Source organism: Bufo bufo, chromosome 6, assembly GCF_905171765.1.
Source record: "Bufo bufo chromosome 6, aBufBuf1.1, whole genome shotgun sequence".
Taxonomy (NCBI): Eukaryota; Metazoa; Chordata; class Amphibia; order Anura; family Bufonidae; genus Bufo; species Bufo bufo.
In genome coordinates, this window is record NC_053394.1 from 336222307 (window position 1) to 336246588 (window position 24282).

Sequence of the window (24282 nt, forward strand, 5' to 3'; positions counted from 1 at the left end):
CCAGCTACGGCTCTGGGTTTACCATAATTGGTCTGTGGTACTCTGCATACTACACCCGTATTGGGGAGACCTTTCATATGTGATATCCATCTGGTTATCCCAGAGTCTTAGCTCTATCTTTCGGTCATACCATTCTGCGCCACACATTGCGCAGTTTCATGGTGGTGTTTTTGATGCTGCTGGCCTTGTGCTTCTCCGTGTACTGTATAACATCCCGTTGTTCTCCAGATTTTTTTATATTTTATAATAAATGATATTTTGTGATACTATATTCCACTTGTTTGGTTTTTAGTTTACTCTGGATGTGGTACAAGTGGGTACTATAGCTGTCTTAGTTGACAGAGCTGCCTTTTTGTAGGTTAACAGGCTCCAATGAAAGTCTGGATTCTGGTTGAAGGTATTTTGGACCATTCCTCTTTACAAAACATCTTTAGTTCATTCAGGTTTGGCTTCCGAGCATGGACAGTTCTCTTTAAGTCACACCACAGATTTTCAATTATATTCAGGTCTGGGGACTGAGATGGCCATTCCAGAACGTTGTACTTGTTCCTCTGCATAAATGCCTTAGTGGATTTTGAGCAGTGTTTAGGGTCGTTGTCTTGTTGAAAGATCCAGCCCCGGCGCAGCTTCAGCTTTGTCACTGATTCCTGGACATTGGTCTCCAGAATCTGCTGATACTAAGTGGAATCCATGTGTCCCTCAACTTTGACAAGATTCCGAGTCCCTGCACTGGCCACACAGCCCCACAGCATGATGGAACCACCACCATGTTTTACTGTAGGTAGCAGGTGTTTTTCTTGGAATGCGGTGTTCTTTTTCCTCCATGCATAACGCCCCTTGTTATGGCCAAATAACTACATTTTAGTTTCATCAGTCCACAGCACCTTATTCCAAAATGAAGCTGGCTTGTCCAAATGTGCTTTAGCCCACCTCAAGCGGCACTTTTTGTGCTGTGGGCGGAGAAAAGGATTCCTCTGCATCACTCTCGCATACAGCATCTCCTTGTGTAAGGTGCGCCGAATGGTTGAACGATGCACAGTGACTCCATCTGCAGCAAGATGATGTTGTAGGTCTTTGGTGCTGGTCTGTGGGTTGACTCTGACTGTTCTCACCATTCGTCGCTTCTGTCTATCCGAGATTTTTCTTGGTCTGCCACTTCGAGCCTTAACTTGAACTGAGCCTGTGGTCTTCCATTTCCTCAATATGTTCCTAACTGTGGAAACAGACAGCTGAAATCTCTGAGACAGCTTTCTGTATCCTTCCCCTAAACCATGATGGTGAACAATCTTTGTCTTCAGGTCATTTGAGAGTTGTTTTGAGACCCCCATGTTGGTACTCTTCAGAGAAAATTAAAAGAGGAGGGAAACTTAAAATTGACCCCCTTAAATACTCTTTCTCATAATTGGATTCACCTGTGTATGTAGGTCAGGGGTCACTGAGCTTACCAAGCCAATTTGAGTTTCAATAATTAGTTCTAAAGGTTTTGGAATCAATAAAATGACAACAGTGCCCAAATTTATGCACCTGCCTAATTTTGTTTAAACAATTATAGCACACATTCTATAAATCCAATAAACTTCCTTTCACTTCTCAAATATCACTGTGTGTGTCTCCTATATGATATATTTAACTGACATTTTTTATCGTAACAACCAACGATTTATACAGGAAAATCATGACGATTAACAAGGTTGCCCAAACTTTCGCATCCCACTGTATATACAGTACAGATCAAAAGTTTGGACACACCTTCTCATTCAGAGTTTTCTTTATTTTCATGACTATGAAAATTGTAGATTCATACTGAAGGCATCAAAACTATGAATTAACACATGTGGAATTATATACATAACAAACAAGTGTGAAACAACTGAAAATATGTCATATTCCAGGTTCTTCAAAGTAGCCACCTTTTGCTTTGATTACTGCTTTGCACACTCTTGGCATTCTCTTGATGAGCTTCAAGAGGTAGTCCCCTGAAATGGTTTTCACTTCACAGGTGTGCCCTGTCAGGTTTAATAAGTGGGATTTCTTGCCTTATAAATGGGGTTGGGACCATCAGTTATGTTGAGGAGAAGTCAGGTGGATACACAGCTGATAGTCCTACTGAATAGACTGTTAGAATTGGTATTATGGCAAGAAAAAAGCAGCTAAGTAAAGAAAAACGAGTGGCCATCATTACTTTAAGAAATGAAGGTCAGTCAGTCAGCCGAAAAATTGGGAAAACTTTGAAAGTAAGGGCTATTTGACCATGAAGGAGAGTGATGGGGTGCTGCGCCAGATGACCTAGCCTCCACAGTCACCGGACCTGAACCCAATCGAGATGGTTTGGGGTGAGCTGGACCGCAGAGTGAAGGCAAAAGGGCCAACAAGTGCTAAGCATCTCTGGGAACTCCTTCAAGACTGTTGGAAGACCATTTCAGGGGACTACCTCTTGAAGCTCATCAAGAGAATGCCAAGAGTGTGCAAAGCAGTAATCCAAGCAAAAGGTGGCTACTTTGAAGAATTTAGAATATGACATATTTTCAGTTGTTTCACACTTGTTTGTTATGTATATAATTCCACATGTGTTAATTCATAGTTTTGATGCCTTTATAGTCATGAAAATAAAGAAAACTCTTTGAATGAGAAGGTGTGTCCAAACTTTTGGTCTGTACTGTATGTGCATGTGTTTCAACCCTTCCTCAACAGATATAAATGTAGTTCTCTTCCATTGGCTCCTATCTCGGTGATTTGGACAGCAAGCAGCGATGCTGGACGAAGAACCAGAGAGGAGAAGGCGACAGTGGGTTCATCCTATTGTCGCTCTGCGTCATCGGAAGGGACAGTTCCACACATTATATAGCGACATTATAGTTACTGCCTTATGTCCATAGAGGCCTTTGATAATCTGCTGGCAATCTGCAGTACATCCAGACCTGAACTTCGTGGACACGAGCATGAGGCACAGCATCTCTGCCGACCAAAGGCTTATAGTCACGTTGAGGTAAGAACTATTAAAAATGTATATTTTGTAAAGTGTATTTTAAAAAATAATATATTTTAAAAAAAGGGTTTTATTCCCACAGATTCCTTGCAACTGGAAATTCCTTTGCATTGCTGCACTTTGAGTTTTTGTTTGGGATCTCAACAATCTGTGGGATCGTCTGCCATACCTGTAAAGTCATCTGGCAGCAACTCAGAGAAGCGGTGATGACCACCCCCAAGGCAGAAGATTGGCTTCGTATCGCCGAGGGATTTCAACAATCTGCGCAGTTTCCTTAAAATATTTTCAGATCGTTATATAATAGACTTCAAGTGTGAATTCCTATGGGTTGCTCCAGCATAGTACAGAATATGGAAATGCCTTAGGCCTCTTTCACACAAATGATATGGATTGCGTCAGGATGCTTATTGGGTGCGTATAATCATTTTTGTAAGCCTTTGTGTTAGGTGTTTAAAGGGGTTGTCCCATCTAAGACAATCGCTAGGATATGCCCCATTGTATGATAGGTTCTGGTCTCACCGCTGGGACCCACACCTACAATGAGAACAAAGTGGGGAAATAAATGGATGACGCACTGTTATGGGGGGGATCTGTGCATCTTATGCAATATATGTGTCATCCACAGATCCCCCCATAACAGTGTCCCTGTGTAAATAGTGACCCCCGATCACAGCAATCTTCATATCTAAACTGTAGTCATGTAATCCTTAACCCCTTTGGTTAGCTTTGGTAAAGTATTGCAATCCCCTATAGTAGTAGTACTCACTCAAACAAACTACTATAGCAGGCCGGCCGGCAGCGTGACGTCAATCACTTCGTCAAGCACATGCTCCTCCCACTTTATTATTAATGAAGCAGGCGGAGCAGGCACGTGACGGAGTGAGTTTCGATACGCTGCCGGCCAGCTTGCTATGGTAGTTTGATTGAGTCCTACTACAGGGGATTGCAATACTTTACCAAAGCTAACCAAAGTGTTTAAGGATTACATGACTACAGTTTAGATATGAAGATTGCTGTGATCGGGGTCCGGTGTAATAGAGAACAGTGACTGCACTGGGCCCCCCGTGAGTGCAATTGCTGGCCTCCAGCCCCTCCTCCCTCCCTGCTGATACATTGCAGGCTGCGCTGTAAAGCATAGCGGCCAGCGATGTATTAGTGTAAGTGCACGATTCGCTTTATAAAATGCACTGCAATTTCCCCCCCCCCACTTTTGGGGAAAATAAAGTGCGTATTATAAAGCAAAAAATATGGTAGCTTAAAAATATGGTAGCTTAAATCAAAAAATAATAATACAATTTTTTTTTTTTTTAATTACTTACGTTCTAGTTTCCATAATAGGCTTCAAAAATTCTAATTGTGTGGTATAAAGAAATGGCTTTTTGGTTAATCTTCCATCCCCACTCTTTTTCTTCATATTTAACTCACGCCGGAATTGGTCACGGCAAGAGTATCATCTACTAGACTAAGGGGCGATCTAATTACTATGTATAAATATATCAGGGGTCAGTACAGAGATCCATCCCATCATCTATTTATCCCCAGGACTGTGACTGTGACGAGGGGACATCCTCTGCATCTGGAGGAAAGAAGGTTTGTACACAAACATAGAAGAGGATTCTTTACGGTAAGAGCAGTGAGACTATGGAACTCTCTGCCTGAGGAGGTGGTGATGGTGAGTACAATAAAGGCATTCAAGAGGGGCCTGGATGTATTTCTGGAGTGTAATAATATTACAGGTTATAGCTACTAGAGAGGGGTCGTTGATCCAGGGAGTTATTCTGATTGCCTGATTGGAGTCGGGAAGGAATTTTTTCCCCCTTAAGTGGGGAAAATTGGCTTCTACCTCTGGATCAACTTGCAGGATCACAGGCTGAACTGGATGGACAGCATGCAATTGTTGCATGCATTGCTATGCAAAAGTTTGCAAAGTACATTTATTAGCTGCGAGGGGTCAACACTTTTGCAAAGCAAAAAATATTGCATACATATGCAGCTGTATATACAGTACAAGGAATATGGCAGACATGGGCAACCTGCTGCTCTCCATCTGCTGCTAAACTACAACTCCCTACAGCATGTCATGGTGGGAGTAGTAGTTGTTATAACTGTTGGAGAGCCACAGGTTGGCCAATCCTGAATACATGGTGTTGACTTAACACCTGAAAGGTGCCCATACATATACTGAAAATATAAAGTCTATACTTACTGATGCTTTGCTTCTTTTTTGCATCTGCCTTCTCCCATTTGGACCCAGAAAGTTCCATGCCTATCTCCTCCCATGACCTGTCCTTTAGTAACCAGTCATGGTAGGAGTCCTTCCTTGTATCCCACAGGTTGGGACGTTCATGGATCAGGACTATTAATTTCTCAACATCAATTGATGACAGGCCAACTTCACTGTTGATGTCCGCATCTTTTCCGGACCCATTGAAAATGAATGGGTCCGCACCCATTCTGCATAATCTGGAACGGATTCGGACGACACTTGCGGACGTGTGAATGGACCCTAATAGGATTTGTGTTATTACTAGACACCAGTAAGGCATTCACACCATGCATGAGAAGTAGCATACCTTTCATGCACAAAAGGCTTGCCCAATAAATAGCTCATAAAGTCTCGGGTCAGAAAACAAACTTATAACTTGAGTAAATGACAACATAAAATTTACTTTTGCAGAACTACACATCCTATGCAAACCCATCCTTCTAAAGTTCATCGAGAGCCAAAAAATTGTCTAGTGTTTTTTATAAAAAGGTTGAAAATGACTTAATTTAGTCTGATATATTACTCTGCAAGTCCTTGCAAGGGCTATAATCAGCAAAACTGATTGGTGGAATGAAGGTAGTGTGATTCATTTAAACATAACCCCATATGTAGTCTAACGGAAATGACTTGATCATTTACAGTAATCAAAGCGCTTTATCTGGCACGCTTTGATTTAAGTGTTTGCACAATAGACAAAGGCTGAGGATCTGGGCACCTTATGTCTTTTCCCCAGGAAATTTTAGAAGCTTCTTCCAACTTCCAATGTGACAGGCTGACACTGAGAAGAACCATATATACTTAAATACTTTGGCATTTCCAACGTTTAGAAAGTCTGGTACTTAGCCTTGACACAAAGCAGACATTGTGTTGAGGAAGCAGCAGAAGTATGGCTCAAACCACATATTCATTCATTCCTCTTTCCTTTCTTATACACAGCTCAGCACCATTTGTTGTTTAAAGGGCTTCTGTCACCCCCAAAACCCATTTTTCATTTTTGGGCTTGTTAAAATCCTTATGGAACGACTATTCCCTATATAGGGCATTTACCTTGGTCTGTGGCTTATTTTCATAAAAAATCGATCTTATGAAATATGCAAATGAATTCACTACCAGCAAGTAGGGCGTCTACTTGCTGGTAGCCGCCGCATCCTCCTTTTAAAAAAAAGCCCCCGCCTCCTGTTGATTGACAGGGCCAGCGAGCACTCTCCTCCTCCGGATGGCCCTGTCAGCATTTCAAATCCCGCGCCTGTCTTCATTCGGCGCAGGCGCTCTGAGAGAAGGATGCTCGCCTCCTCAGCACTCCCTCAGTGCGCCTGCGCTGATGACGTCACCGAAAGAGAAGACGTCATCGACGCAGGCGCACTGAGGGAGTGCTGAGGAGGCGAGCGTCCTTCTCTCAGAGCGCCTGCGCCGAATGAAGACAGGCACGGGATTTGAAATGATGACAGGGCCAGCCGGAGGAGGAGAGCGCTCGCTGGCCCTGTCAATCAACAGGAGGAGGGGGCGGTTTTTTAAAAGGAGGATGCGGCGGCAACCAGCAAGTAGACGCCCTACTTGCTGGTAGTGAAGTCATTTGCATATTTTAAAAAATCGATTTTTAATGAAACTAAGCCACAGACAAAGGTAAGAGCCCTATATAGGGAATAGTCGTTCAATAAGGATTTTAACAAGCCCAAAAATGAAAAATGTGTTTTGGGGGTGACAGAAGCCCTTTAATGCAGTCTTGGCATTCTTTTTTACATCATGGCTGCATCTGCCATGAAGCAAGATGAGCATCTTGTCTCAGGCAGCAGATGATGACCTGCCTCTTGGGGGGGGGGCTCCCGTCCCTGCTGTTCAGCCTAACAACCTCAGGCCGCTAGTGCAATGGTCAGGATACGGGTACGCTGACGCCACTTTAATGCAGTGGCAGGGTCAGGTGGATAATAGTCTGTATTTGTCGTGAAGCCAATTGCAGCGTGCGCAAGGTACTATCACAGGGCCCTCCCAAAGTGTTATAACGCACGTCCCAGATTAGGAATGCCAGAGTGGTGTAATGGCCTATAATGTCTCTATAGGGTAGTGGTAATTGTGTCAACATTGTCTCCTACCTGGGTACGGCTGGACTCCTGGCTCACTTGCAATAAATTTGAGTGTAGTAATAGTAGGAGTAATAGAGGAATTTTGCAGAGTAAATGATGTCCAGACCTTTAGATGAAGTTCAAACGTTTCTTTACTTGACATAACTTGTATCCAAGCAGTATACAGCGTTGATCTCTTGGTCCCAGCAGGTTTTAGCAAACATTGGCAGGAATAAATATTTCTGCTTTAAATTTGGAGCTTGCAGGATAAGTCGTCTGCTTGATAGCTCTGTAATTGTGGCAGGGATTAATCTTCTGCACTTTTCTGTAACTTCTGCTATGTGGGGACAGACAAGCTGAGGAGGAATGGCTTCTCCTAGGTCTCTGGACTTAGACTACTTTCACACTTGCGGCAGAGTAATCCGGCAAGCAGTTCCGTCGCCGGAACTGCCTGCCGGATTTGGCAAAACGTATGCCAACTGATGGCATTTGTAAGACTGATCAGGATCCTGATCAGTCTTAAAAATGTCTGATCAGTCAGAAAAATGCATTGAAATGCCGGATTCGTCTTTCCGGTGTCATCCGGAAAAACGGATCCGGCACTTATTTTATTTACCTTAAATTCCGGCACAAATACATTCCTATGGGAAAAAAATTCGGCATTCAGGCAAGTCTTCCGTTTTTTTGGCCGGAGATAAAACCGTAGCATGCTGCGGTTTTATCTTTTGCTTGATCAGTCAAAAAGACTGAACTGAAGAGATCCTGATGCATCCTGAACGGAATGCTTTCCATTCAGAATGCATTGGTATTAAACTGATCAGTTATTTTCCGGTATAGAGTCCCTAGGACGGAACTCTATGCCGGAAAAGAAAAAAACACAAGTGTACCGTTAACTCACAGATAGATTCTCAGGGGATGATTTCTTCCTGGAACTCTAGAGGGTGTCTGCAGTTTCTGCTTTTTCATCCAGCTGAGGCTGAAGGTGCTCAGACTTGGAATATGATCCAGTCTCAGCCGAGACAAGATCCTTACTGTCTTCCCTATGCAGGGGTTTTCCTGAATGCTATCACACAGCCTTCCCCTAGCAGGGGGGTAGGCTACACTAACTCTAACTTCCTTCTTCACCCATGCTGCAGGATGTGGGAACCACCCACTTTGCTCACAGAGGGGGAGCTAAGCTGGAATAATCCATTTCAGCTTAGATTCACTAAACTGTGACTAGTACCTTGCCAAAGTGTTGCTGCCACCTACTGGTAACCAAGTAAATTACATTAACAATAAAATTTAACATAGGTTTATGCACATTTGTGAAAGACATGAGTTAAAATCACATCAGATGACAATATACAGGCTCTTAGAAGATAGTAGCGGGGTAGAGGCGTGTAGTAACACAACTCTGGGGTGTTACATTAGGCCTAAAGCCTATGAGGCATTATTTTAGTGCAGGAAATGGCAATGACATCACAGCCACTTCCTCTCCGAGTCTTGTGTGATCATGTCATCGCACGAGACCTGACACAGGAGATCACAGTGATGTCATCGCAACTGTCTGCACCGGGACGCTGAAACCCCTGCCTATGGCCTGAATCACAAGCAGCAGCCAGCAACGGGAGTGAGGTGAGGTTTCTATGTTTTAATACTAAACATTGGCACTACTGGGGGGCACTAAAGGGGGAGTGGAGCATTATATCTTCCTAACACTATGGGGCATTATATACTGGCACTACAGGAGGAAGGGCAGAGGATCATTATATACTGGTACTACAGGAGGGAGCATTAAATATATATTGGCCCTACAGGAGGCACTAGAGGGGGAACATTATATACTGGCACTACAGGGGGGTAAAATATATACTGTATACTGGCAATACAGAGGGGGATGGAGGAGCATTATATACTAGAACCACGGAGAAGCATTATATACAAACCGGATTCCAAAAAAGTTGGGACACTAAACAAATTGTGAATAAAAACTGAATGCAATGAAGTGGAGATGGCAAATGCAAATATTTTATTTGTAATAGAACGTAGATGACAGATCAAACGTTTAATCCGAGTAAATGTATCATTTTAAAGGAAAAATACGTTGATTCCAATTTTCACGGTGTCAACAAATCCCAAAAAAGTTGGGACAAGTAGCAATAAGAGGCTGGAAAAAGTAAATTTGAGCATAACGAAGAGCTGGAAGACCAATTAACACTAATTAGGTCAATTGGCAACATGATTGGGTATAAAAAGAGCTTCTCAGAGTGGCAGTGTCTCTCAGAAGCCAAGATGGGTAGAGGATCACCAATTCCCACAATGTTGCGCAGAAAGATAGTGGAGCAATATCAGGAAAGGTGTTACCCAGCGAAAAATTGCAAAGACTTTGCATCTATCATCATCAATTGTGCATAATATCATCCGAAGATTCAGAGAATCTGGAACAATCTCTGTGCGTAAGGGTCAAGGCTGTAAAACCATACTGGATGCCCGTGATCTCCGGGCCCTTAAACGGCACTGCACCACAAACAGGAATGCTACTGTAAAGGAAATCACAGAATGGGCTCAGGAATACTTCCAGAAACCATTGTCAGTGAACACAATCCACCGTGCCATCCGCCGTTGCCAGCTGAAACTCTACAGTGCAAAGAAGAAGCCATTTCTAAGCAAGATCCACAAGCTCAGGCGTTTTCATTGGGCCAGGGATCATTTAAAATGGAGTGTGGCAAAATGGAAGATGTTCTGTGGTCAGACGAGTCACGATTCAAAGTTCTTTTTAGAAATCTGGGACGCCATGTCATCCGGACCAAAGAGGACAAGGACAACCCAAGTTGTTATCAACGCTCAGTTCAGAAGCGTGCCTCTCTGATGGTATGGGGTTGCATGAGTGCGTGTGGCATGGGCAGCTTGCATGTCTGGAAAGGCACTATCAATGCAGAAAAATATATTCAGGTTCTAGAACAACATATGCTCCCATCCAGACGTCATCTCTTTCAGGGAAGACCCTGCATTTTTCAACAAGATAATGCCAGACCACATTCTGCATCAATCACAACATCATGGCTGCGTAGGAGATGGATCCGAGTACTGAAATCGCCAGTCTGCAGTCCAGATCTTTCACCTATAGAGAACATTTGGCGCATCATAAAGAGGAAGGTGCAGCAAAGAAGGCCCAAGACGATTGAACAGTTAGAGGCCTGTATTAGACAAGAATGGGAGAGCATTCCTATTTCTAAACTTAAGAAACTGGTCTCCTCGGTCCCCAGACGTCTGTTGAGTGTTGTAAGAAGAAGGGGAGATGCCACACAGTGGTGAAAATGGCCTTGTCCCAACTTTTTGGGGATTTGCTGACACCATGAAATTCTGATTCAACATATTTTTCCCTTAAAATGGTACATTTTCTCAGTTTAAACTTTTGTTCCGTGATTTATGTTCTATTCTGAATAAAATATTAGAAGTTGGCACCTCCACATCATTGCATTCAGTTTTTATTCACGATTTGTATAGTGTCCCAACTTTTTTGGAATCCGGTTTGTATATATATATATATATATATATATAGTCACTACAGAGGGGAAATTATATAGTGTCACTACAGGGGGATGGAGAAGCATTATATACTGAAACTACTGGGGGCATTATAAACTGGCAATACGAAAGTGATGGTGAGCATTATATATTGGCACTATGGGAGTGAGAGAGGAGCATTACATATACTGGCACTATGGGGAGGCACAGAGCATTATATACTGGCACTACCGGGGGATTATTATATACTGGAACTATAGGTGAGACGTTGGAGCATTATATACTGCCACTACACAGGGGGAGAAGGGGGGAGCATTATATACTGGCACTACAGGAGGAAAGGTAAAGCATTACATATACCAGCACTACAAAGGGGAGCACTATACATGACACTACATGAGGGAGCATTGTACATACTGGCACCATAGGAGGGAGCATTATATATATTGGCACTAGGGAGCATTACACAAGGGACATTATAATACAGGGGACACTATGAGGGAGTTATAATTGCAGGGGGCATTAGAGCTACAGGAGGCACTATAGGGGGACATTATAAATACTGCGAGCACTTTGGTTGCATTATTACTACCAGGAGTACTTTGGGGCATTATTATTGGGCATAATATGGAGGTCATTGCTACTAATGGGGGCACTCTGGGGGAGCATTATCACTATTGGGGGCACTATTACTTAGGGCACTCTAGGATAGAATTATTACTATTGGTGGGACTTTGGGTAGCATTTACTATGAGGAGGTATCTATATGGTACTGTTATTTCAGCAATGTAGTATTTGGGGGCATTAGGGAGCACAGCGGGCACCATATTGGCAGTAGGAGCAAGATGACACTGTTGCGGCACCAGGATGATGAGGATGGTCGAAAAGTGAGCAATCTAAGATGTCTGTAGCAAACTTTGCAGAGATGAGACATGGCTGAAAGAATTTGTTATGGCAGTCTGTTCCCAATAGAGAAGATAAGAAAAGAGAGCATGCATCTACATCAGAGGAAACACAGTGGTATGAGGCATGTTGTGCTTTGTTCTCCTGTATGTTTGATACCACTGAATATAATGACCATTCAAATATGTCTTTAGCAATAGCACTGGGGGAGGTCTCAATTTTAGCATCAGGCAGCAGAGAACCTAGAATCGTCCCTAAGTAACATAATAGCATGATTTGTAAGGTTTCGCTTAAGGCAGCCTGTTATCCTTCAAAGTTGATCCAAAGGAAGGCAAAAAAAAGAAACATGCAGTAGAAGCCAATTTTCCTCATTTTAGGGGAGAAATTCCTTTCCGACTCCAATCAGGCAATCACAATAACTCTCTGGATCAATTACTGTACTCCAGTATTGTAATAACTATAACCTGTAATATTATAGGACTCCAGAAATACAGCCAGGCCCCTTTTATACTCTTTTAGTGAGTTTACCATCACCACCTCCTCAGGCAGACAGTTCCATAGTCTCACTGCTCTTACAGAAAAGAATCCTCTTCTATGTTGATGGAGAAACCTTCTTTCCTCTAGATGTAGAGAATGTCCCCTTGTCACAGTCTTGGGTATAAATAGATCATAGGAGAAATCTTTGTAGTGACCCCTGATATATTTATACATAGCTATTAGATCGCCCCCTAAGCCCCTTTTGATAATCTTTATGGGTACTGTAGTCCACCCATTCCAGTTATTACTTTAGTTGCCATCCTCTAAACCCTCTCCAGCTCTGCTATGTCTGCCTTGTTCACAGGAGCCCAGAACTGTACACAGTACTCCTGACTACTGATTTGTAAAGGACTATGTTCTGATCACATGCATCTACGCTCTTTTTGATGCACCCTATTATCGTATTGCCTTTGGCTGCAGTTACCTGACACTGGTTGCTCCAGTTAAGTTTACTGTCAACTAAATTTCCTAAGTCCTTTTCCATGTCAGTGTTACCCAGTGTTTTCCCTTTAGTATGTACTGGTGACTTGTATTTTCCATTCCCATGTGTATAAATTTTAATTTGTGATTGGATCGGCTATCAGAGACGAACCTGACCTACCTCACCCTAATTCTGCCTAGCAGTTGAGTTTTGCCATAACTGCTGTAGTAGTAGGGCAATCTAAAGGGGGCCACCCTAATATGAAATAACCGTAAGATGGTGAGTGGGTGGGTGAAAAGCTGACGTCTCGTAGGGCCCGAGGACGGCCCTAAATAGCGCCGATCACCAGGCTCCCCTCCCACAAATACGGCAAATAAATTTGCCTAACACTTGTGATCGGATCGGCTATCAGAAACAAACCTGACCTACCTCACCCTAATTCTGCCTAGCAGTTGAGTTATGCCATAACTGCTGTAATAGTAGGGCAACCTAAAGGGGCCAAAAAGATCAGACCGTAGGTATAGTAACATTTATTTCTACAATAATTACATGACCAGTTTCTGAAAAGCAAGAGACCCTGACCGGGCACCAATTGTTGCCTGCGGCCATGTATTTTACCTCTGCTAATTCCCCAGGCTGAGACATTATTATCGAATCCGAGGTTAAATATAACATGAGTATCGTCCCACGAGCTGACCTTTCCGTAGGAAAGTTTTTGGCGATACTGAACGGGTAAATATACTCGGCCTAAGGAACCCGCAGCACCTCAAATACATAGCTGTTTCAATCAACAAAGTAATTATACGACCGAAGGGTTCGTTTTACAAGTCAGCTAATGACCTACATCTGCCCTGACTCAGCTGACGCGTAGACTGACTTTTGACCGTTGGTCCCTGAATTCCTCTGAACAACACTTTGATGGGATGCGCTGAAAAAAGAGGACGGCTGATCGGGTGTTGAACCCAGTAGTACTGCTATATGCCGGCTAGGAATGCCTTAATGACACTATGCGCTAGCTTGAGGTCAAAGTGGCAAAAAGCTACAATGCCATTAGATAGGATATGTGCCCCGTGTCACCAGGTGGATAAGCTCCCTTAAACTGGTTGAATAATGCCCAAGCAGTCTTATACGCTTACATCGTGTTGCTGGGTAACGATTTAGCAACCAGACTCCTGACCGTGGCGAGGTGCAACGCTAGTCCATCACCCGTAAACTGTGATGAGGCGTTGGTGTCGGCAAGGAGTCTGCTTATGGGAATACCTGGAAGAGGAGCTGAAATTTAAGCCAGGAAATAGCGTCTGCTGCAACATTCTTATCACCACTAATGAGTGTACACCCGAAATGGAATCCATGCTGTGGTGCCAGCCAAACAAACCTTCTAACAATGACATGATTTCTATCGAACCTGATCTCAGCTTCATAGGGATGTCTGCGGTAACAGTATTATCTGTCAAAACAAGACTATTGGAAAATAATATCGGCCTTCCCACCTGATATCGTGCCACTGTCATAACTCAGGTTGCAACGGGAGTAACTTAAGCGTCTGTAACGTCTGTTTTTGACAACTTTGACAATTTTTTTCCTTGTAATTTTACAGGTCCATCAGCAGGTGGCAGCATCATTGCTAGAAATAGTTTTAATGTTATGGCCGTTCGGAGTGGAACGATCCTGTTCTATTCTGCCCCCCTGCTGAAGTGAAGTGGAGGATTCCATCTTCCTGCAGCAACAGAGGAAAAAAACTGCTAGAGCCAGTTCTAGTTTCCCCTGCATAGGGAAGACAGCAAGGACCAAGTCTCGGTCTGAGACTTGATCAAATTCCCAGTCTGAGCCCTGCAGCTCAACTGGATGAAAAGAAGCAGAAAGTTACAGACAACCTCCAGTTCCAGGAAGAAAGCCACACCACTCTGGCATTCCTAACCTGGGACGTGCGTTATAACACCTTTAAAGGGCCCTGTGATAGTACCCTGCGCATGGCGTCAATTGACGTCACGAACAAAACATAGACTATAATTTGCACCTGACCTAGACATTGCATAAATTTGTGTCAGTGTGTATACCCCGTATCATGCTTATTGCACAACCATGAACTTTTACCTAAAGGAGTATCAACTGAATGGCCTCATCAACAGAAGAACACTTCATAGAGAACTCCTCTGATGGTATCAAGGAGTACAGACTAGGGATAACTAAAGAACGTTGGGCTGACAAATTGTATAACCGCCCCCCCCTTTTTTTTTATTTTTTTTTTGGTTACCACCCGACAGGGCTCACCCTCCTACAGTCAAAAGGAGGCTGACTCAATGGTCTTAGCAAATATCCCTTATGTAACCTCATCTGAATCAGCTCAGAGACTGACCCTGGGTTTTTGAGGCTGACAGAAGGTACCTACCCTCATCACATGACTGAGGTAACGCTACCCAACTCGTATGGAAACCATTTCCTACACCGTCAAGTACATCCTGAACTCAGCCGGGCTTTTGGATGGTCCCTCAAATGAGTCATAAGTAGAGTGTCTACCATGCTTAGTCATGCTGTGTGGTTGTTCTTCCATGGATAAGCGACACAGGGATGGGCCCTAAAACTTATGGAACACGAGTGTAACAACCTACATTGACTATAGTGACTTGCTGTATGATTAAAATCTATTACAAACTTGTGACCTACCGAGATACTAAATGGCCGGCCCAATTTATCAACCCCTGAAAACCGACCCTGCTATTGCTAGGTGATGGACCTGCAACGTTCCTAGTCTGTGTCTCTTCTTGACAGTAAATTAAGAGTGGAACACCATTCAGCTGTATGCGAGAAAGAATTACACGTTGTACAAGCCGGGCCTTAAGACCCGTGACGTGGCAACAAAACAATTCTGTGTTGATATAAGACCAACCAGTAACGTGCCGGAACTGAGCGAGAACAGCTGCTGCTTTAGCTGAAACGAACGGTAGTAGTCATAAAAAGATGTATCCCCATATTTATGACCTGAATTCACCACCTTATATAAATACTGGACCAACTCTTCCCTCCTATGTGACTGACTGAACAGATAACGTCGCAAAATAGACTAAATGCTAGAACGACTCAAACCATTTAACTTCCTATTAAGTCTTACGTTTTTGGGTTTGAGAATAATAGAACTTCCCCACAGGCTATGATCTAATTGTCAGGGACCTCATATGCTGCTACCAGTAGTGAAGCTAAATTAACATCCTTACCCTCAAGGGTGTCCTGACGAATGTTATCTAGAATACAATGTGACGGTGCTATGTTGGGAAAAATTGACTGACCCACCATGAACCCTAGCTTGTGATGTTGAGGCCACTTGAAGTCTCTGTACCACTAAACTAGTCGAAACATCCCTATTGTCCACTGTCTTGAGCTCAGTCTGGATGTCTGAACTGGATGTGGCCTATTGACTTGAACACTGCATGAAGTTGGGTCTGTATAGTGTTCATGGACATCATCTCCTGACTGGGACCTGTAACCTCTAAGCAGAGGAGGCGGAAAAGTTCTGCTTCCTAGCTATTGCTGGGGAAGGTATCCCCCTCTTCAACAACTCCGCCGTCAACTTAGGAATAGTCCAAGACCTCATTGAAGGAACAGCGCCCTGTTTAGATTAGATATCAACACTTCCATGTAACGAAGATGTTCCCTCGATGTCGGAGGCGTATGACATTAGGTAACTAAAACAAAATGAACAACATTAAATTAGAAATAACCAACCTTAACCAGAGCCTACTCGTGACCTCGTTAATGGACCCGTGCTACCTAATGCCTATAACGTGACCAGGTACCGTAACCGTGCCGTGACGTGGATATCGCAAACCGTGCCTACCCTCCACCAATCAATTACTAACTATGGCTATAGTCCTGTCAGGATCAACATTGCTCCTGCGTTGTGTGTTGTAATCATGACCGGACCGTCGAGACCACAATGCCTGTGGCCATTACCGGCTTACTAGCCTTGTACCTGTCGTAGTAACAGGCTTCTTAATATCGCACCTGTAGTCTTGACAGGACTCGTAACCTCATGTCTGTAGTTGTGACAGACTTCGTAATATTGTGCCTGTTGTCGTGACAGGACTTATGATCATGCCTGTAGTCGTGACAGACTTCATAATATCGTGCTTGTAGTCGTGACAGGAGTCGTAACCTCATGTCTGTAGTCGTGACAGACTTCATAATATTGTGCCTGTAGTCGTGACAGGTCTTGCGTATGATTGTCTATAAACGTGACCGTCCGACTTGTGCCGGCCCTAACCATCGCCACCACCCTAAGCAGTAAGCTCTACTATGTGGGATCTACCTAAACCAACCACTACAAAGAACCTAAGTGTCGACTAGTGCGCCCATACGGTGACTCGATCTTGCCGAGCATTCCTACCCTCTGGCAAGCAGTAGCACCGAACTGACACCAACTTAACCTAAAATGACACCCACGGACCTAATTTGCTACCTTCTGAATGTCGCTTCTTTTGGCCGAAAAGAGAAATGAAAAATATACCGGTGCCAATGCTATTGCCCCTTTTCCACACGAATTTCCCAGCAAACACCTTCGCCCTAAAACGTCTGAGGAGCTTTTAATTGTATTTTTTTTCTCTCCTCCCTCTGTATTTTTTTTAAATTTAATTTTAAAAAAAAATTATGGACACAAATATCACAATAAATGGCATGATTCCGTAATTGATACAGCCTGCTTATAGTATTGCCCTCGAGTGGAGTGGGCTAACTGGTAAAGAAATAAGCGACAGAGAGAAAGTGCGGAGCGCGAGTGCTAGGTAGTTCCAACGTAATTGGTCGATAATGTCTGTATGATTGCTACGGTTATGGAGAGGCTGTGCTGTTTTAAGGAATAAGACTGGTGATGAGACACCCAGTTCAATATCGGCCATTTTTTTTTTTCTCATGTCGTTTTTTTGTTTTTTTTTAAACATGCACATATTGCCTAAACATTTATTTCACTTTTATATGTGGGCTCTAAGCTGTTTTGTCTATGGTGATGGGGTATCTTATTGTGGCAATACTCTGCCCGTACTGAGTCTACCCTTCATTTCTACCGTTGATTTTGTCATGCATTTCGGCCACAAGAATAACGTAACCCAGCCATTAACCCCTGTACCTATTGCTGGAGCTGAACATCGAATGTGTTTGTGTTTAGAAGGTAAGTATCCTGCATGGATTCACTCATGTGAATCCTGTGCCTCCTTGCACGTGGCATCCCCAAGATGCAGAGCTTTGAAATCTCTAAGGCAATATGACTGCCAGATGTTGCATTTCACCAGTACATGTATATCCACCACCCCCTGAGCTGACCACCAACTCTTCCTTTTTCATGTTGTTTTACGTGTGGCTTTCCTATGCAAAATGCGAGAACACACGGTCCGACTCATTAGACTGTATTTACTAAGACATCTACGTCGGATATATATATATATATATTTTTTTTTTGAAATACGATGTGACCTGTGACAACTGCCCTGCCGATCCCCACAACTAGGAAACACAGAGCAGGGCACCACGGAAGGCACTACTCCAGGGAGGCCAAGATTTCCCCAAGCACAGACCACGGACACCGCTGCCATGCCGGGAGCGCCACCGCCTGCAACAATATTTTGCCCCCATCGCTGACATTATACGCGTAAGCCTCCCCCCAACCCCGATCCTACCAAGTCAGCCATAGGTTCCTACCGCCGGAAAAACGCTCCCCTCTCGCCGCGCACTTGAACCGCTGCTGGTGTGTGATGCCGCGAAATCTGCCGAGACTGCCCGCACGCCGACCCGGAAGTGAAAAGCCAGCGTGCTGACGTCTCGTAGGGCCCGAGGACGGCCCTAAATAGCGCCGATCACCAGCCTCCCCTCCCACAAATAAATTTGCCTAACGCTTATTAGTGTTAAACCGCATTTGCCACTTCTCTGCCCAAGCCTCAAATCTATCAAGATCCATCAGTAGCAGGAGATTGACCTTTACTAGTTGTATGGGGAGACAGGTATTTTCATCCCAGTGTGTGCTGCTGGACTGATTAGCGGCCAGGTGGGGTCAAACACCGGACTGGATCTCATGTGCCGATCATTTTTTGGCAACACCTTGCTGGCTTTAACCTGTTACGGACACAGGGCGTACAGTTACGCCCTGATGTCCTGGTACTTAAGGACACAGGGCGTAACTGTACGCTCTGTGTATTTCTGATCACCGCCGTGCGGCGGGCGGTGATCAGAACAAGGTGCCTGCTCAAATCATTGAGCATGCACCTTGGTAAAATGCCCAGGGGGGTCCTGTGACCCCCCGTGTCGGCGATCACAGCAAACCGCAGGTCAATTCAGTGACTCTGGTGACCCGATAACCCGGAATAGGACGGTGATCGGTGGTGTTATAATACACCACCAATCACGGTCCTGCGATCCTGAGAGGTGGCGGTCACGCCACCTCTCAGGATCGCTTCTGATTGGCCAGGTGGGCGGGCGGAGCGGCACTTTTGAATTGCCGGAGCTCCTCTCCCCGCTCATACAGGTCCGTCGAGCAGGAGAGAGAGGAGCTCGGCTGGATTGTAATTTTTTTTTGTGCCATCAGGCACACATCGGAGTATTTTGGAGAGTTAGGGAGAGGTAGCGAGAGGTAGATTAGGCAGGGATAGTGAGGGAGAGTTAGGGAGAAAAAAAAGTTTTTTTTATTGCAGTTTAGCACCCGGATTGGATGTGTCTGGGGTCCACAGCACTCAGCTGTGTGACCCTAGACCCCCAGGGTCTTTTTTGAATCTTTTTTTTTTTTTTTTACACTTTTTGGGATTTTCAATTTTTTTTTGTTAGTTTTTTTTTCTTTCTTTCTGTTAGGTTTAGGGCAAAGTACATGAACACCCGTCCCCCACACACACGCACACTGAATAAAGTTTTCCACGCACGCACACACACACACACACTCCCCTATGGCCCGCCGGATTTTCTCGGCCGAGGAGGCATACGCCCAGCTTGCCTCCGAATCCGAAAGTCCCAGTGAGGACGAGGATGACCCCACTTTCCTCTTGTCATCCGCGTCCTCCTCATCATCTAGCAATGATGATGAGCCCCAAGGCGGCGGAGAGACCGCCATGCCAGGGACCCTGTAGCCCACACTAGTATGTAGCCCACACGGAGGTCGCGGTTTATGAGTCTCTAATTGCTTTCATGGAGAGACTAATTTTCCGCCAGTATGTTCCCTCTAAGGGGCGAGGTATGGCGTGAAGCTGTACAAACTTTGTGTACTTGAGTACCTCAGGGTACACTTACAAGTTTTGTGTGTACGAGGGGCGAGATTCCCGTATTCAACCCCCAGAATGTCCCCCCACTCTGGGTGTTAGCGGGAAACTTGTGTGGGACCTTATGCACCCACTGCTAGATAAAGGTTACCACCTGTACGTTGATAACTTTTATACTAGTGTCCCCTTGTTCCAGTCCCTCGCCGCCAGATCCACGGCGGCTTGTGGGACCGTGCGGAAAAATCAACGCGGCCTCCCTACCCACCCTCTCCAGGTACCTATCCCCAGGGGTGAGACCCGTGCCCTTACCAGTGGAAACCTGTTGCTGGTCAGATATAAGGACAAGAGGGATGTCCTTGTACTGTACACAATTCACGATAACGGCATCACCCCTGTACCTTTGCGAGTTACCGCGGCAAACGGTCCTCAAGCCTGATTGTATCGTCAACTACAATCGGTATATGAGAGGAGTTGATCTCTATGATCAAGTCCTCAAGCCATATAATGCCATGCGCAAAACCAGGTACAAAAAAGTTGCGGTCAACTTGGTACAGGTTGCCTTGTACAACTCTTTTGTGCTGTCCCAAAGCGCTGGCAACACAGGGAAATTCCTGCAGTTATATGAGGCAGTCCTCAAGGCCCTGATCTTTTCTGACCGGGAAAGAACAGGCTGGAGTACCTCGGGAACGGATGTGGCAGAGTGTGTCACAGGAGGGGGATACGGATGGACACCACCACTCAGTGTGACACGTGCCCAGATCATCCAGGCATCTGCATTGACGGTTGCTTCAGGGAGTACCACACTTCCATGGAGTACTAAATTTATAATCCCCTTCACCAATTTAAATTCCATTTAGCCACTGACAATCGAAAAAAAACTATGGTTCTCAGACTTGATCAACAAAAAATTTCCTTTTTTTCAAAATTATTATTTTGTAAAACTAAAATAAATAGAAAAAGTTGATATATTATGTATCGCCGCGTCCGTAAGAATCTGCTTTATAAAAATACCCCATGACCTAACCCCTCAGATGAACACAGTCAAAAAATAAAAAAATAAAAACAGTGCCAAAACAGCAATTTTTGGGCAAATTTTTATTTTTAAACCGTTTTTTCCAGTAACAAAGCAAGGGTTAACAGCCAAACAAAACTTAATATTTATTACCCTGATTCTTCAGTTTACAGAAACACCCCATATGTGGTCGTAAACTGCTGTATGACCAAACGGCAGGTTGCAGAAGGAAAGGAACGCCATATGGTTTCCGGAAGGCAGATTTTGATGGCCTTTTTTTTTGGCACCATGTCCCATTTGACGAACCTCTGATGCACCCCTAGAGTAGAAACTCCATAAAAGTGACCCCATCTAAGAAACTACACCCCTCAAGGTATTAAAAACAGATTTTACAAACGTCATTAACCCTTTAGGTGTTCCACAAGAGTTATTGGCAAATGGAGATTAAATTTCAGAATTTAAATTTTTTGTCAAATTTTTCATTTTAATAAATTTTTTCCAGTAACAAAGCAAGGGTTAACAGCCAAACAAAACTCAATATTCATTGCCCTGATTCTGTAGTTTGCCTGTACAGGCAAATGGTAGGGCGTAGAGGGAAAGGTGCGCCGTGTGGTTTTTGGAAGGGGTGCATCAGGGGGGCTTCAAATGGGACATGGTGTCAAAAAACCAGTCCAGCAAAATCTGACTTCCAAAAACCGTATGGCATTCCTTTCCTTCTGTGCCCTGCCGTGTGCCCATACAGTAGTTTTTTTGGCCACATATGGGGTGTTTCTGCAAACTACAGAATCAAGGCAAAAAATATTGAGTTTTGTTTGGCTGTTAACCCTTGCTTTGTTACTGGAAAAAATGGATTAAAATGGAAAATGTGCTAAAAAATCGAAATTCAGAAATTTTATCTCCATTTGCCATTAACTCTTGTGGAAGACATAAAGGGTGAACGACGTTTGTAAAATCAGTTTTGAATACCTTGAGGGGTGTAGTTTCTAGAATTGGGTCATTTTTGGGTGGTTTCTATTATGTAAGCCTCACAAAGTGACTTCAGACCTGAACTAGTCCTTAAAAAGTGGGTTTTTGATTTGCTTCTAAACTTCTAACGTCCCCAAAAAATAAAATGTCATTCCCAAAATGATCCAAACATGAAGTAGACATACGGGGAATGTAAAGTAATAACTATTTTTGTAGGTATTACTATGTATTATAGAAGTAGAGAAATTGAAACTTGGAAATTTGCTAATTTTTTCACATTTTTGGTAAATTTTGTATTTTTTTATAAATAAAAATTATTATTTTTTTACTCCATTTTACCAGTGTCATGAAGTACAATATGTGACGAAAAAACTATCTCAGAATGGCCTGGATAAGTCAAAGTTACCAGATAAAGTGACACTGGTCAGATTTGCAAAAAATGGCCTGGTCCTTAAGGTGAAAATGAGCCCGGTCCTTAAGGAGTTAAAAGACAGCTGGGTTCAGCAGAAAATTTCTCTGTATTGGGATCTGAGGCTTGTGCCGGGCTTGAGACCAGTGTGAGGGGAAACAGGCCGCCTAAAGCCTATTCATGGACTCTTTGACGCAGAACTGCTAGCAGGGTGTAAACTAACACCAAAACCACAAGGTGACTTTTTGTGTTGAATGTGACTTTTTGTTTATGAACTTGCCAAGAGTGTGAAAAAAAACACTGAACTGTTTGAGTTAAGAACTGTTTGGTGCCTCTATACTGCATCTGCTTATCCTGTCTATCAGAGCGAATCCCCGTAGTTGGTGGAGGAAGGGGGCATACACAGTAAGGCTGGCGTAAAAGCCGAAATATTTTATTTTTTTCCTCCAGGCACGGATGTATGTCCTGGATTAAACTAGCTAAATTTCAACCCGTGATACTCAGCAATATGGAACCTGTAATGAAGGCCCTCTTGGAGGCTAACCTGCAACAGCGGGAGACTAATAAGCAGCAGCAAGAAACAAACCAGCTGCTGCTGCAACACGTGATGGCTCTACAGATGGCAGGAGCATCCACGACTCCACGAGCGTTCACAATGCCCAGAAAGCAGTTCGTACGGCGATCCCCAAGATGGCACCCACGGATGACATTGAAACCTACCTGGTGGTATTCTAGAAAGTGGCTGTGAGGGAGAATCTACCCCGAGAGCAGTAGGCTGGGGTCGTCGCTCCGTTCCTGGCATCTGAGTCCCAGCAGGTGTATTTCGACTTACCGGACGAGCAAGCGGCCAATTACCCGAAAGTCAAGTGTGAGATCCTGGCGAGGCTGGGGGTGAATGTGTTGATCCGGGCCCAGAGGGTGCATCAGTGGGAGTTTAACCCGCTAAGCCCACTAGACCCCAGTATTATGCTTCCACCTTTTGCAAAAATGGCTACAACTGGACATACTGAGTCCCACTGCTATGCTGGACCGTATTTTAGCTGATATGTTCTAGAAGGCGTTGCCATACCCTCTTCAGCATTGGATTGGCCAGGCGTCTCCTGTTAATGCCTTTGAGATGCTGGACCTGGTTGAACGATAAGAGACTACCAGGAAACTGAAGAGAGGCTCTTTCGGGAAGGGGGCAGTTAAACCCTGACAATCCCCACCCCAGACCCGGAGACTGGAGCCGAAAAAGCCCGCCCGGGAGGTACCCACTGCGGACCTGGCTCCAATGATCTGTTGGCGGTGTCATGAGCCTGGTCACGTAAGGGCCGACTGTCCCCATATGGTTGAGCCCATGGACACTAACTATGGCTACCTTCGGTCGCTATATGCCAGGAAGCTGTGTGCAACAGATACCAGTGAGTCTCTAATTAATAATCACCTGTGCCAGGTGGAAGTGAAAGACACTCCAGCGGTGGCTCTGCTGGACTTGGGGAGTCTGGTAACCCAGGTAAGGGCTACCCTGGTGCGACCCACTGAGTTTACTGGCCGGAAAGTCGAGGTATTGTGCATACATGGTGAATTAAAAGACTCCCCACCGCTCTGGTGTCTTTAATCACGGTTGCTGGCAGGAGGATTCATGAAGTGGCTGTCGCCCCAAATCTACACTATGAACTAATAATAGGAAGAGACTCCCCGTGCTTCCTGGAACTGTGGCCTGCTATGAGACTTACCAGTCCCCAAGAGTCAGGGATAACCCCAGTGGATTGGCCTTGCTCAGCTGGGAGGCCTGGGAACCCGAGACCGAAGGGCCAGTGGTAGGGGTTACCGCCACTTTGGTGGATGAGGGGGGAACAACCCCTCTGAATGTGATGGTTGGGGAGGTGGAGGACTTGCCGCCGGGCCCTGAATTGGCAGACTTGAATGTCTCTGGTGATAATTTCGGTACAGCACAACACAGGGACCCGACATTATCTCGAACCTGGGAGAATGTGTTAATGA